At 41.2% G+C, this 9,892-nt stretch overlaps 1 long non-coding RNA gene across 2 annotated transcripts; it reads left to right on the top strand.

The window, feature by feature from the left end:
- Nucleotides 1-351: 351 nt before the first annotated feature.
- On the top strand, nucleotides 352-9,071 carry LOC115554986 (uncharacterized). Of its 2 annotated transcripts, XR_003978801.1 has the most exons (4): nucleotides 352-541; nucleotides 6,301-6,368; nucleotides 7,282-7,348; nucleotides 7,778-9,071. It is a non-coding gene; the product is annotated as an uncharacterized LOC115554986 (long non-coding RNA). The 2 variants fall into 2 exon arrangements; XR_003978802.1 differs by lacking the exon at nucleotides 6,301-6,368.
- The last annotated feature ends 821 nt before the right edge of the window (nucleotides 9,072-9,892 follow it).

The following is a 9,892-nucleotide window of genomic DNA, read 5'->3' as shown; positions in this document are numbered from 1 at the left end:
ATTGTCACACACAAGCATTTGTCGCAGCATCGTTTAGGGTAACCTTCTTCACCGTCAGGGGAACCATAGCATCATAGCAGCGAGTATCCTGGGGATAAATCCAGCATGAGAAATAGTTTTCTCCTTCTCTCTTCTCCATCCTTTAATTTGAAGAGTTACTTCATCATCTCTAACAGCCATGTATATGAGATTTAAGTCTCAGGGTTTCTCTCCCTTCCTCTCTAGTTCACACCCACCCACCCACCCACCCACCCACACCCCCCCCCCCCCCCCCACACACACACACACACACACACACACACACACACACACACACACACACACACACACACACACACACACACACACAAAATGTCTGACCTGAACTATTCCTGGGTTGCATATTTCATTCCTGTCTGCCCTCAAGCAGCCAACAGAAATCCAGCGGTTCTGATTTACCTGCGGATAAATCTAAGGGCATATGTGTTGGATTTAGCGCCATAGTACAGTTTAGAGTTTACAGCGTTGCTTTATGACGGAAGCTCATGCAGCTGGTCCCCAGGTAAGAATGATCCGCTTTTGTTTTGTTCTTCCTCCACAGCCTTGCAGCCATCGTTTGTCTCCGTCTCGCTCGGTGGCTCGCTCGTCGCTCTACTCCCTGTCCCTGGCAACACACGTTTCACTTTACTAATTGCCTTATCCACCCCGGCCACACATTATTGGTGTCTACCTTTTCCCCCTATGTAAAGCAATTCCTGTCCGTTTCTAGTCTGCTAATGTTTAATTCTGTCGTTTTCCTATCGATCTATTTTTTTCTGCTCAATCCGTCTATCCCTCTGGTGGAAAAGGAGATTATAGTAAGGGATTAAGATTAAGCTCGATGGGTCCTGCGTTTAACACAAAAGGTTTTATGAAATATAATCAAAACCTGTTGGTCTGTGATTCTTGTACAGTAGTTGAAATCCGTGCACAATGACAAGTTGACCTAGAATTTGATGGTAAAAAATTAAACATCATCGCTTTACCTTTAATTATAAGGCAGAAGTGGGCAAGAGTTACAGAGGCCTCTATAGAGAATTATAACCACAAGTGAGTTATATTGTATATTATAAAACATCAGAAATCTGGGGTTTCTAAAACGTTGCTTCCTGTATTTGGACGCCTTGATAGATGTGGGGCGGGGCTCCTGTTGATATACTTTACGCAACACCTCCCTTGACCCCATTCCTTTCAATAACACTTACCAAACTGCGTCTGATTTCGTCAGACCCGTTACATGGTCTGTATTTCCCACAGAGCTATCTACATAGTGTTAAATGACTAAGCATGAAGTTAGTTGCTAAATTGTGCAACTCTAGAAGGATGGTGTTTAAATGTACCATTACAATATCCATCCAATAATTGTATTTATTGGACGGAATTATATATTGATTTTGACGACCTACTAATTTGAATGGGACATACACGCACAAAAATATGAAATGAGGGGAATTATTTCAAACATTTACTTGTTTTGGCTTGTTTTGTTGGCTTTCAATAAGATTGTTAAAAAAAAGGGCAATCACAGCTAAGGAGTAAGGATTTAAGAGAAAAAAATTATTTACCCATGCCAAGATTTTCTAAGATCAAAATCATATTTCTTCCAGCAGGTCTCTTGGCCATAAATTCTTAAGAGGCTATACCCTCGGAGAAGAAGACTACAGACATAACTGTAAAATCTAATTAAAGGTAGGATAGGCAATTTGGAGAAACCAGCCCGAGTAAGCTAGATTTTAAAAATATCGAAGTGATAAAATCCCACGCCTCCCTTAAGGCCTCCTTCCGGAGCCACGCCCCCTAAACAGGAGTGCTTAGACTGGCCTCACCGGCTAGGCGCACTGAGTACACAGGCAGCTGGTACGCCATCCAAACATTTCATTTTGGCGGAATTCAACGCAATGACAAGCTTGTTGTAAAGCTGTGGCATAGAAAGTGGCCGAAAATAACCAGATTGTTTGCATTTGATTTTTTCAATGGCTGCCGTGATGTAAAGAGAATTTCAACAATCATGAAATAATAAATTAACTGCCTGCCCTATGAATTATTGAGTCACTTAATTTATCAGGAGAAACAGCAGAGAATAGAACAGAACCTAACAGACAAACAGAACATTGAGCAGTTATTTAAAAAAATAGAAGCCCAGGTTTATGAATAGGATGAAGGATACTTGAAGGATACTTATCAAGAGGTCAAAGCCGGCATGAGACTAGTAGTGAGAGAGGACTTGAGATGTTCTGTAGCATTGTGCTTTTCTCCTTTCTCCTCCGCCAAGTATGCCACTTGTAACTGCGGTGCCATTCCTGTAGGATCTTTCACTCTTTCTTTTTCTCCAAGGTGACTCGTACTCAATTGCATCTCAATCCAGATATGTATAATGGCATTGTACAATGTAGATGTTTTATTTTGTACTGTTTTTTGGAAACAATGATAGATGAGAAATGTGAAGCATGGGAAGAGGGGGGGGGGGGGGGTCAGATGTATTACTCAAGCTTGAAATATATGTACAAAATTGGGGAAACAATCCATTGCAAACCATCGCCAAAATCAAAGAGTGGCTTGAATTTCTGTATTTTATGGTTGATTCTTTCTAATTTTTGAGATGTTTACACCTTACATGTCAAAAAGGGACGGGGTTGGAGTAAATAAAAAAAGATAATGTTCACGTTAAATTTCACTCTTCGCTCTGACACAATATAACAAAAAACGGAAACAACCAACATTTTCATCAAGCTAATCAGTGTCTTGTGGGTGCGACTTGTAGGCGAAGCATTATGCCTTGAAAGTCTCTAAAAGTCTATGGATTCTGCTATTGAAAAGGTGCTTAGTGATTGGTTAAGGTGGGAGCAAGAGGATCAAATCAAAACCACTCCACCCAATCTCTGAACATTTTATTTCTGATTTAACTCCTGGACATCGGTGTCTCCCTCCTTACCTTTTGTTCACTTGATTACAAAAAGTAATACATTCAATGCAAACATAACATAACATACCATGTACGTTTCTGTGTAAAAAGGGGCAGTATGTGTGCAAGCTGGCCAAGCTTGTTGCAATAATAAACATATTTTTCACGTGCACAGAAACACATAACGACACAATGACAAATCCTGTAATGTGTTTGTTCTTTTCCTATTTGTTTGTGAAAGACTTGCTATTCCGTCTTTAATTCATACCGTGAGGCCTAAAAAAAAAAAAAGTTTGGTTCCTGTTGGTTGTCAGTTGAGGTCATGGGTAGGTAGGGAATTTATTTTATTTTTTTATTTTATTTTTTCCAGCGGCAGCGAATGATAGGTAGGTTGTTTTCATTTAAAAACAAGAAAATTCGCTCATCCTTGTACAGAATGAGGAGGTGCTGTACCAAAACGTAATTATAGAGGTGCTGTACCAAAACGTAATTACATAAAAAAAAAAAAATTTTTTTTTTATTTTTTTTTTTATAAAACTCATAAAATAATTTGGGTCACACATAAATTGACAGGGTCGGTCGGAAACCGGAACCAAACAAATTTTTTTTTTAGGCCTGAGGGTCACAGTGTTAGGAAGGGGGGTGACCTGGCTATAGATTACAAAAGAATGGTGACATTTGTCTGCTTTTATAAGGGTTTCTGCAACCACTGGTCTCGCAAGACTATGGATAACCCTGTAGGCTCAAGAGTATTGCCTTTAACAAAATAAAATAAAAGAACTGTTATTTACATGTTTAACCCGGTAAAATCAAGTCAACCGTTTTGACTACAAAATGAAGACAATTTTTTAATATTTCCCTTTAACTATCTCACTATGAGCTTGCTAGCCATTTTTAAAAAATATATAGAATAGTAACTTAACAAATAATAACTTCACCATGTGCTACATAAAATGATGGGCTATACATGCTTAAAAGGATCATAAAAAACAGAAAACAAATCTCCTACAGAACACATCATTTACCGGGTAATGAAAACAGTGATGGATCTGGATGATCCACATGACCACCCAACTTTGGTGGTGTAGAGGAAATGTTCAGTACTACCAGATATCACGCCCAAGGCTGTTGCTAAGAAAAGTTCTGGAAAATAGGAGGGCACAACTTGCCAGTGCAAGGGGATGGGGTTGGGGCATTGCAATGGATAGATCTGCATGCAATGGCTTATGAGGGGAGAGCGCAGGCTGACCAAGGCAGCTGGCTGAGGTGAGTTTGACTTTTGCAGAGAGATGGCTACCGGGAACTCGACTCAGTCCAGACACGGGAAGTAGAGGCCCCTGGACAGCACAGGGTCTTCTTACCAACCACACCCTAGAGGGAGAACAGGCCAGCATTTGACAGAGTCGCTTTGTATTCACCTCTCTCTCTCTCTGCCCGTGTGAATTGTCTGCTAGAAGCCAAAGCGCCAGACCGAGAAACCAGACGGAAAGGGTTTTCTGTTTAGCTTCCCTTCCCCTTTTTCTCCTTATCTCCTTAATAAGTATTTATGTTTACACCGGGAAATACTGGCTCTGGCTCTTTTAAGTTCTGTTCAAAAACGCACATTGATCCCTCCTGGGTTAGCACTCTTTTCCTCAGCTTTCATCACACCCCTTTGCCTCTTACAACAGTTTTCGCCCCAAACTCAGGGCCGACACACGGTTTTAAGGGCGTGGTTCCGAAACCATGTTTGACTGGTCCCTCCGGTCTTTGGGAGCTGGCCTTCTTTCACTACCGAAGGTGGAAAAGAAATCGGCTGGACCGAGATCATTTGCCTATCGAGCCCCCTTCCTATGGAATAGGCTGCCACCGGTGATCAGGGAAGCTGACTCTGTCGAGCTATTCAAAGGAAAGCTTAAAACGCACCTCTACAATCTTGCATTTGGAACATAGGAGTGTGAAAACGATACAGATGCGATGTGAAGACCACTCAGTTACTAAATTGCAAAATTGCACGTCAAACCGCGTGTTAAACCGCATGTCAATTCGCATGTTAACAACCCTTTCAGAACCGAGTGTTAACCGGACTACCTCTAAAAAAAATGCTGTACCTATAAGTACGGTGGTGCAAAATTGCATGTCAAATCACATGTCAACAACCCTTTCAGAACCGAGTATTAACCAGACTCCCTCTGAAAATAACGCTGTACCCTGTGTACGGTGGTGTGGCCTTGCTCTTTCTCGAGATGTAAAACCAGCAGGCGATGGCTGCGGTTAATACAGTTACTAAATGAATAGCAGTATACATTTCCACTATGTACTTTTCCGTTCTAATTCACTATTCTGTCTGTTCTAACGTATTGCGGTGACTGGACCAGATGCTTGGACTTTCCTCATGGTTGATGTGCATGTATTTACCTGGATGTCAATTATGGCCCCCATTGCACTCTTGACCATCCCTGGAAGAAGGGATCCCCTACTATGCGTTTCTTCTCAAGACTTCTTCCTTGCTGATTCAAGGGAGTTTTTTCTTGCCCTTGTGGGGGCTTGGGTAAAGGGGGGTGTCATAAATATTTGGCCTGTTAATCCCTTTGAGACTGTAATGGTGAGGGCTATACAAATAAAATTGAATTGAGCCTTTTACATCATCAGCTTTTCCACCAGTTTTGGTCAGTATACGTAGGATTAAGAGCATTGCTTGTTGCATCTTCTTTCCTTTTGAAAACAGAGTCTCACCTTAAAGCATTGCAATTTCTCCATTGAATTATCTGCAAAAAATAAATAAATATTTCCCAGACAGACAGCTGCGACTTTGATGTTGGACTCCAGTCATAAACAAGGAGCTTCCTTTATTCGCACCGGTCGAAGGGTTGTCATGGAGTCGTCAAATGAAATGGGTCAACCACTTCCCACCAAGGACTTAACCCCGGTCAGTGGCTCAATGGAGAAGGGGGGTATGATGTACTCTGTGTAAGAGTATTTTTTGTCATGCAATAGCTGCCAGTCAACAGGCGGCGAAAGACGACACTGTTTTTTTGAGACTACACGTCTTGGAACACACACACACACGCGCACGTACGTACACACGCGCGCGCCACAACACACACAGAAAAGCACACAAACACATACACAAATTCTATCCCATAAACCAAACAGAGCCCCCGAACGAAGACTTGAAGACAAATAATGCTATTTCCAAATAACTGCCAGTCAGAGCAGCATTCATCAACACCAAAGGCACCAGGAGATGAGTCACACTCAGCTGCGGGGCCTCTACGTGCGACATCAGCCATTTGTCTTCAAAACATTGGCGTTTGTTACAGAGTCCAAAAAGAAAAACCTGTTCCCTGTTGCGGGCCAACAAAATATGGTGATTGTACTTTTTTGTCTTTGTGTTCCAGAACGGTGAATAGTGAGGGAGTGAGTGAGTGTATGTGGGTGAGCGTTACCTGAAGCTCATTGGCAAATGGTGAGCCTAAAGATGGAAGCTACAGCTCACATACATTGTTTGCTTAGTGATCTACAGCTCAAAGGTATTTTGGTGGACTTCTTTGATTAGTTTAAAGAATGTTCATTGAGAATGAGCTTGATTTGATTTATTACCCCCTACTAATCCTAGTTAACATGACAGGAAGTTAAGAATTGTGTTTGTTGTTTTGGCCTTTGCTTTTTCCCAAAGGTTTTATATACTTCCCGTAAAAATATGTTTGGTAAAATACACGTCCATTGTATTATGTACTTTCCGTATTCTGTGTCTAGTTTTGTTTCTCTCAGTCTCTTGAGGGACACAACTCCTTAGACAGCATTAAGGCCCATAACACGTTTCTGAGGCTCACTTCCCGACAGTATCACAGTTTGATATCCGGAAGATAAAGCGCTTTATTGACACCGGAGAATGAAGACATCCCACATTTGTGGGATGTCCTCTATTTCACAACTTGAAATTAGGAAATATAAAGTCGCCAAGGGAAATTGATACATTTCTGCTCTGCAAATGAAGAAAGAAGCAACAGTGAGTCAGCAGTAATTTGATTACCAATAATGAAAAAATAAAAAATAAAAATAAAAATGACTTGGTCTTAAAGATCCCATATCATGCTTTTTTAAGGTAAATAATTGCATCTAGGGGTACTCCTAGAATAGGGTTACATGCCTGTTTGTTGGAATTACCCCCTTATTATTCTCAAACTATTTTTTTCTGCAGAACCAATTTCAGCGTCTTTCAAAAACGGTCAGATTTGTATCATGTCACATTAATTGTGTGATCCAGATGCCTCGGACACCAGCCTTCCGTGTTGGAAGGGGGGAAATCTCCAAACTTTCTTGGGTCATTTTACGGAGGCACTCCCCCTTTTTGTCTTCATCTCTCGGAATTCTGATAGTAGACCGAGTGCAGTGAGGTTTACCGGATGACTCGATAAACAAAGATTGCTGCGGCCATAGTGAAGGGTAAGTTGAGATGTATTTTCATTACATTTGTACCATGTTGGTTGTTCTAATGTTCTTTTAAATGCTTTTATACACTTTTTGCTTTAATCCGGTCACCATTTTAGGCATTGGACGGTCTTGTTTGGCATGCAATTTAATGTAAATGTTTGTTTTCAAGCTGGTTTGCCAAAGAGGCTAAAGTAGCAAACAATAAATGACAGTCTGCTACTGCACTTGTTTGCTCGAGAAAAAACCCGACAGCACTTTTTGAAATTGAAATAGGCGAAAATAGAAAAATATTATTCAAACGTCAACAGAGTTACTTGAAATGTTTGTGTTTAATTAAGGTGGGTTTCACCCCAGAGGTTTGTGTTGTTCATTCACGGCATACTGCTCAAGACGCAGTCGGTAACATACATTGTCTTTTTATTTTTATTCCTCCTCAACCAGAGCATGGTGTGCTTCAGGGACAAGGACAGGACCGTGGTTTACTATCAGCTGCTTGGGGGCAAACACGACGTGAACCCACCGGTTGTGGGGATTGATTGTGCCGGTGTGGTGGTACGCCGGCCAGGTGAACTGAGCCATCCAAACAGTGCTCCCTGACCAGCAACAGCCCACCAGCTCCCCTTCCCAGTCTCCGGCTTCATTGACAGCCAGTCCCACGCCACGGTGAGTGCCCACCAGACCCTCTGACACCCCAAGGTCGCGCAAGCGGCAGAGGGAGGATGACATTTTGGACTACCTTGAGAGGTCTGATGCTGCTGCGACGGCTGCTTCCGACAAATTGATGATGCCACTGAGGGAGGATCAGAGCAAGCTACCTCCAGTTGTTCAGCAAGATAGTGGAAAATATCTGAGGCGGGCACGATAACGGACCAACAAGACTTCTTTCCATTCTATTTTTTTGTATCTACTCAAGTATTTTATTTGCGTTCAATCTTTAATTGACTTTCACCTTTCTATTTTATGTTAAATTAACCTTATGTTTCACTTTTATTTGCACTCAATCTTTCATTTTACTATTTTAACTTTTTTATTTTAAGTTAAATTAAACTTGTTAATTGTCCTAGTCTTATTGTTTTTTGAAATTTTACATGGGCATTTTGGTGTGCTTGAATGTCACCCAAGCTTGTTTAGTTACAAAGGCACCTCACTGCAAATGAGTTGTGGCCAAAGATTTTAGAAAGTAATTTACTGCTTCTTGCATCAACATTTTTAGGGGAAACTATACAAAAACAGGACAGGTGTGTTGCATTCTGTGATATCAAATAAGTGAAGTAGCCTAATTGGAGTTTAAGTGTTAAGCTTGTTATATTATAACTAGGCTCTCGTCCCCACCAATTAAAACAAAGAGCAACACTTAGTCATCACAGTTAACGTCGCTATTGTTTTTGGCACATCGGTAGCTAGTTTGCTAGCCTTCGAGTTAAAGTTGCTTTTTTATAAAGCTGCAAAAAACGTCTTTACACGTGGATCACACCAGGCCCCCCTTCCGAGTAGCACAGTATGCTTTGATTGGTCAGCACGCTTTGCACGTGCGTGTAAAAAACGAACTTAACTTTAACGAATTTGTGTTGCATAGTTTAACTATGCTCCACTATTAGTTGTGTATATTGTTGTATAATTTCATGTTTTTTTCCAAAGCATAATAATAACCAGGATGTAAATGTGGTGTTTTCAAATTGAAATATAACTTTTACAAAGCTAGGTACAACAAATAAAACAAATGCATAAAGTATCACCCTGCTCCATGCTACATATTACAATGATATACATTTTGAGGTACACTTGCTTCACTGTGAGGACAGCCTGATTTCTTTGTATCGTGGATTCATCAACACACTCGACTCGGTATATGCTGACCCATTATAGTTTAATTTTACAAAATTTCAAAAGTGCTTTAATACCCTGATGGTGGCTGTATGTGTCTTTGAGTTGAACAACTCATGTTTGTAGAACCAGCTGCAATGGATCAGTGCTTTGTGACATGCCTTATTATCCTGCTAAACAATCGACCGTTGCAGGCCATAAAGGGACATCCATGGTCAGCAAGAATACACAGCTACATGTGCTGATTCAAGTGATGCTCGATATGGTATTAACATATTGAATGTATTCTAAGAAAACCTTCCCACACAAAAACACATCCATCAGCCTGAACTGCTGAATTTGAGATCGAACGAAGTGGCATTCTCGTTTGAGTGCAAGACATTCCAATATTAACGACCAATAATCTGGACATTCTGTAACGTTGAGTGTTCTGCTGAAATTCGTTATGTTTTTATTGCATGCAACACGGAGCAGGAGAAGGCCAGGGCTCTCTCCTTAGACGGCTCGTTGTACATCTGGCGCCAAGCTGTTTCTGCGTCTGCATGCGATAGCGGTGTGTGTGTCCACATGGAGCTTATTATGGCCTTGTGCTGTCGTTAGGAAGGGACAGCTGCCACCCTCCCAGCCAGCGCTCCTTTTACCGGAGGTTAGCAAAGTATTCTCATGGACAGAAACAATGTGAGTGACACAAATACAGCTGCTACAAGGTCCAAGGCATGCATACACACAGAC

The sequence above is a fragment of the Gadus morhua genome, chromosome 12 (genome assembly GCF_902167405.1).
Source record: "Gadus morhua chromosome 12, gadMor3.0, whole genome shotgun sequence".
NCBI classification, from domain to species: Eukaryota; Metazoa; Chordata; class Actinopteri; order Gadiformes; family Gadidae; genus Gadus; species Gadus morhua.
The sequence above is the reverse complement of the archived record's forward strand: the minus strand, read 5'-3'. Positions and strand labels throughout refer to the sequence as shown.